This window comes from Neofelis nebulosa, chromosome 14 (assembly GCF_028018385.1).
Source record: "Neofelis nebulosa isolate mNeoNeb1 chromosome 14, mNeoNeb1.pri, whole genome shotgun sequence".
NCBI classification, from domain to species: domain Eukaryota; kingdom Metazoa; phylum Chordata; class Mammalia; order Carnivora; family Felidae; genus Neofelis; species Neofelis nebulosa.
Genome location: NC_080795.1, coordinates 10,901,290 through 10,907,801, shown reverse-complemented (window position 1 = coordinate 10,907,801; position 6,512 = coordinate 10,901,290).

The window sequence follows — 6,512 nt, the reverse complement described above, 5'->3', positions numbered from 1 at the left end:
ATAAAAGATTGTAGAAAAGCGGGAGGACCCTTTAATTATTTGCGAGCTCAATTTCCAGGAGTGTTTAATCTACCACAATCACCTGATGTGAACTGGAAGGAAAGGAAACTTTAAGAATCAGAACTTGGCTCTAATTTATCCCACCATTGTAGAAAAAAAAAAAAAATACATGTGCTAACTTGTAGCAATAAACCTTATTGTACTCTGTTTGGAGATGCAGAATCATTTAATTTCTCGTTTTCGTAAACAAACGGCCAAACAAGCATCTCTTAGGTTTGTTGAACAAAAGAAAAGAAAAAGTTGAGATTCGAGTGTCATTCTAAAAAGTACTATTGCTTATGGGGTCTGCCAAAGCATATGTATTTAAGCAACAAAACAAATGAGCAAAGTGGAAAAAAAGGGAGAGGCAAACCCAGAAACAGGCTCTTAGAGAACAAACTGAGGGTTACCAGAGGGAAGGGGGGTGAGCAGATGGGTTAAACAGGTGATGGGGATAGAGGAGTACATTTGTGAAGAGCACCGGGGTTGTACGGACGTGTTGAATCGCTACATTATACACCTGACACCAATATTACACTGTATGTTAACTGGAATTTAAATAAAAACTTTAAAAAAATTAAATTTTTTAAGTATATGTAACTTCAATTTCTTAAAAATTTTCAAATAATTTCTTAAATAATTTTTCTTACATCTTAAAGTGTATGTAACTTCAATTTCTTTAAAAATTTTAATTTCTTAAATAATTCTTCTTTTTTAAATTTTTTTTTAATTTATTTATTTTGAGAGAGACAGCAGGAGTGGGACAGGGGCAGAGAGAGAGAGGGAGTGAGAGAATCCCAAGCAAGCTCCGTGCCGCCAGCACAGAGCTAGACATGGGGTTCAAACTGACGAGACTGTGAGATCATGACCTGGGCCAACACCAAGAGTCAGACACTCAACTGCCTGAGCCACCCGGGTGCCACGTTATATAATTTTTTGTTTTTACATCTTTGACTCTAAGCCCCATCAGGAGCAGTATCGAAACTTCTAAGCAATTTTACGACACTGATTTTTTCCCCCACTGATTTTTCCCCCACTGATTTTGCTGAATCTAAATCTGCACCTTTGGTCCTGCCACCGGAGAAAAGGCAGCCAATTCATGTACGTGGTCGGCTTCTTCAGGGCCTCCTATTGGATCAGAATTGGCAACTAAAAGATTAGACGGAACAGAATCAGTGCCGCTTGAAGGAGGAGAGATCATAGTGTCGAGTGAACATTTGTTTATCTTGATGAATTCCCCATGTGAAACTCAGAAATCGTTCATACGTCCTGATTGCATGATGGCAGTGGTGGCGTTTTATTAATTGACTTGGAATTCATTAATTTCCATGCAGTTCTCCAAATTTCCACTTCTCTGCCGTTTAAGAACGTTCCTTGTTGATCATATAGCATGAATAATCATGTCTTTTCCATTTTTAAATGATCGTTCTACCAGTTTGGATAAGGAAAGGCAAATTTCAGAACTCCATATGCAAATACTTAAGCAGATGCACAGCTTTGAGGTGGCATTCCAAGTCATTGGGGCAAAGGCCTGTGCCAGCAGCCCAGCGAATACAGCGATGGTTTTGTGCCCTCTCCGATTGATAATACATTTGTTAGAGATGATGGTATGAATGTCATATTTTCATATGGCACATAAATAAAATAAAAATGTTGTAGGATTGCATAAACTGGTGATCTGCCAGTGGGGTATGAAGGTCATTCCTTCATGAATACAGAAATCTCCCACATCTGAATATCAACTTGCAAATGCATTATGTAACATAATACTGTATGTTTATACTTTATACATTTTAATGAAATATTAAACAGGCTTATTTTGTGTTCATAATATAAATTGCAGTAGAGGTCATGACAGTGAAACGAACGCCATCGTTTCCCTGGAACGGGGTGGGTTTGTTTTGTTGTTTTTTTTTTTAAGCTCTTCACTTCTTCTGAAAGCTAGGAATAGTCAAAATGACACAATTATAAAAATTCCTACCATCATATCTTACCTTCCTGATTCTTCCCCTTCCACTCTCCCCCCTTTAGTATCGAGAAATACAATTCCCTACATATCCGAATGTCCCTCTCACCTGCCTCCTCACCGGTAAGGTCACAAGGTCAAAGGCAAATTGGCTACAAAAGATTCTGCTAACGTGACAAGACGTCCTGTGGCAGAAACTCATCTGGATGTCTACGTCTCCCCTACTTTTTCATATTAAAGAGTCTGCTGCACAGTAGGCATAAAATTAATGGGCAGTTTACATAACATTTGCAATAAATTGCCAGATAAAAAAGCTTTCTCAATTGTGGGATTCTGAGATTGAAGGAACAAAACTATAAACTTTATTCTTCACTGGTACCGCTGCCAGCATGTTGTCTAAAACATCTGCTCGGGTAATATGTCATATGCAATAGCCTGTGCAGGTTAGGCCAGTACATAATAGAAGTAAATGTATTTTTAAATGCCAGGTTTTAAAAGAAGACAGGGCCGCTTGGTATCTCATTATAAGGGAAATGACTTTTTATGTCATCCCATCAGTGGTCATGCAGCTTTGGGGAGAGTTTCAAAGGTCAACATCCGTAACTCTTTATTCTTTACTCATTCACTCTTTTCTCCTGGGAGAAATGCGGGAAGACTATTTTTCTAAGTGGACTTGCATTTCATCTAACAAATGAAAAAATTGTTGCTCGGAGTTTCTGTGTATGCCCACAATCCCTTCAATTTGATGTGTACTGTTACCAGAGGAACAAAACATCGCAGGGGAAAAAACAAGTTTGAGCTCTTGCTCTGTCCTTATATCTGAAGTGCCTCATCACAGAAAATACACTTAAAATAATCGAAGAGATACCTAGAGACAGTCCCTCCAGGTAAATGAGAAAGGTGTATACTTTCTTTAGAACTGCAAGGTACTGACTTCATGAAAACATATTTCACATTCTTTTAGTCCGTGCATCATCGTCCAATAAATTCCACTAAAAGCAGTCAATAGTATTAACGATGCAAAGGAGTATAGGCAACAGAAAATAAAGCTTCCAGCCTGTCTCCAAGTTGTTCATTCATTCCTTCATTCAACAGTGACAGCGTTTACTGAAACTGTAGATAGAAGAATGACCAAGGTCATCCAAAGCCTTGCCTTCATCCAGAAGATAGACATAAATAAGCAAAAGTATTTAAAGCATAGCAGCTTTGGGTGGAAAAAATAAAACGTATGAAAAGTATATGAGGATCGTTAGTTGGTTCTAATGAATATTCTCAAGTCGTGTTTTTGTTGGTAAAATCAGAGAAGGAGAGCCAAAAGGAAAAGGTAGCATAGTTGGTCAGTTGTGTGGGGACGTGGGACAACTCCTGGGGAAGACTGAGCTTTACTGTAACACATTCACAGGTTGGAGCTGTGATGCACATGTAGAGTTGATAAGAATCCTCCCAGACCCTTAAAAATATTCTTTTCACACCTCACTGCTAACTCCCTACCCCCTATTTAACTTCCCTGTCTACACTAATCGCCCATCCCACCACAAAATAACTGTTAAGAAACCCTGGTACTATCTGCCAACCAGACTATCCAATTTCCACTCTTGTGCACTTCTCTCTTCCATTAAGATACATATGCTCACTGCTGTCTTCCCTCAAGTACCTCGCTGAATCATTGGCTATATAATCCAATAATATGGATCAAGATAAAGTGTAAATGGCAGAGAGTGGTTTTTTAATATGTTAGTCGTATCAAAGGTTTCTGATAGCTCAGGATAAACAAAAGGGGAAAACGTCAACATTCCAGAAATTATGGCAGAGACAATGGGAGAGCTGTCTTTGGAAAATGAGGCTTTTAAGGTTTGCTCATAGCAAAGCGACCAGAGCTGTGTCCTTCTTTGCAAGTGATGCTGACTTTATACCATTGCCTGCTGATCAAATTATTTGGAGGACAACCAGACGTTGTGTACCTACAGATATGATGCAACGTGAAAGCGGCAACTTCACCTGTGACTATTCTTTACAAAGATGTTTAACCTGAATTCAATCAGCTAACTCAGATGATGGGAAATACCAGCGAGAAAGGAGTAAGTTTAAAAAAAAAAACCAATGAGAAAACTATCAGACAAATCAAAAGGCAAAACATTCTAAGAAACAATTGTCTCTGTCCTTTCAAAGTCAATGATGATTTATGCATGAAGGAAACTTAAGAAGCTAATAGATGATTCCAGCAAATTATCCTTGAATGATTATGATTTTTTTAAATGACTACCAAAGAGACTTTAATAACAGTAGCCTGAAATTTGAAAATGGGTTAAGCGTTGGGTGATGATTTTCAAACACTGTTAATACTGTTAGCTGTGATAATGGCATTGGTCTTATGTAGGATAAGGTCAGTGTTGTTTGGGAGGTTGTACGCTGAAGCATTTAAGGAGAAGCATTATGATGACGTGGTCCAGCCAGTGTAGAAAAGGTTAACATTTATATAGGTATCTTTTACTTTTCTGTATGTTTAGAGACTTTTAACATTGAAAATGGCCTAAACTTGATTATTTATTTTTCATAAATGAACAGAATTCTTTCTATAGAGTAACAATTTTTAATCTCACGGAATTTCAGTACAATAAGCTTCATTTTTTCAGAACTCTGAATAGAGTCATTCTAGAAATCTGCTCCTTCCAGATAAACAAGTTAACCCTATATGTGTTACAGATGTAAAACGTTCATTTGAAATGACCATGAAGGTTTCTGTGCTCATAAGTAGAATTTATAGAATATAATGGAATTATTTCTTGCCGAATTTAAGTCATTCTTGTAAGTGATTGATATTGTGACATTTATGAAGAACAATTATGATTGAGCTAAGTTAATGCTGATGTAGATTCTAGAATTTGTTTTCCTGAAAATCTCTCCGGCGTCAACTTGATCTGAGTTATTATTTCCCTTCATTCCTTCAGTAGTATTTGTTGAGCACGTCCTTTTTGTCAGTTATAGGTCTGGGTTCCAGAAGTAAATATTCAAGGGGATAGATGAAGATATGGGAGCAGGAAGAGGGGAGGGAAATATAAGTGAATTTGGGAGCAGACAGGCTGAGCCTGAATCTCTGAGGGTTGGTGTAGGATCTCCAGGGTGATTATGAAGTATTTGATGTAGACACCAGTGTTGGGGAACCAAGAGAAACAGACCATTAGAAGACCAAAATGTAAGAGAAGTACAACCTTCCTGGCAAGGGATTCACAGAAGGAGTAATTCTTCAGCTAAATCTTGAAAGATGAAAAGGAATTTGGTAATAGACAAGAGTGTGGAGTGTCAGACATTGTGAATACGCGTTACAACGAAGACAGCGATGTCTTCAACAGAAAGTGAAAAGAGATAGAAAGTTTGTCAACAACAGTTTTAATGAAAAAGATGAGTTTAGTGATGGGTAAATTGATATGATCATATGATAAACTCTTACTACTCTATCATCAAGATAGCAGTTATTGAAGTCAGATAACATTTCTGTCTTCTCTTTTACTAGTCTTGCAAAAAATGGGGAAGGAAGTCTAACATGGGATCCAAGGTTGCCTGGCCTAACTCCCTGTTCCACCACTTACCACACATGGATAACTTTGGGCAAATTAAGTTCGATGTGCTTGAATTTCTTAAAAACTAACTCATAGTGTTGTTAAGAGGTTGATATGATGGGTGCCTGGGTAGCTCAGTCGGTTGAGCGTCCGACTTTGGCTCAGGTCTTGATCTCACAGTTTGTGAGTTCGAGCCTCGTGTCAGGCTCTTTGCTGACAGCTTGGAGCCTGGAGCCTGCTTCGCATTCTGTGTCTCCCTCTCTCTCTGCTCCTCCCCTGCTCATGTACTGTCTCTCTCTCAAAAATAAACAAAGATTAAAAAAATTTAAAAAAAGAGGTTGATATGAGTTAACACACATGAAAAACTTACAACAAGGTCTGGGACCAAGGTCTGGGGCAGCGTGAGTACTCAATATAATCATTAAATTGTTAAGTGTTCAAAGATAAGATTTCTTCCATTGTTATTACATTTTTTGATCAAATATATCCTCTTATGGATGGTTTTTGGATAGTCTTAATAACTGCTCTAGAAATACCATTGGCAATAGTATAGAGAATAGTATAAATAGAAATACTATTTCTACTTTGTTGAAGACAATTTGAACAGACCGGCCAGTGGAGCACATACGAATAAAGAAAAGCAAGTGAGAGTCTTTTTCAACATTTAACTGCTGCTTCCATCGAGATGTCTATGAGTAATTCACTCAATTCTGAAGCTTTCAGATTAGGAAGGCAAAATGTGCTTGGTTGCTATCCCCAGCATGTAGCTCCAATGCCTTGAGAGATGCCAAAAACATCTGGAAAGGCCACTTCCAGACATGAACAGGTGACCAATTGCCAAGATATCTAGCCATGCTCCTCCTCACCTTTCCGACCAAATTGCTACTCATAATTTTTTTCTCTATAATATTTTAAACTTATTATATATATTTTTAAAGACTGGAGAAAAT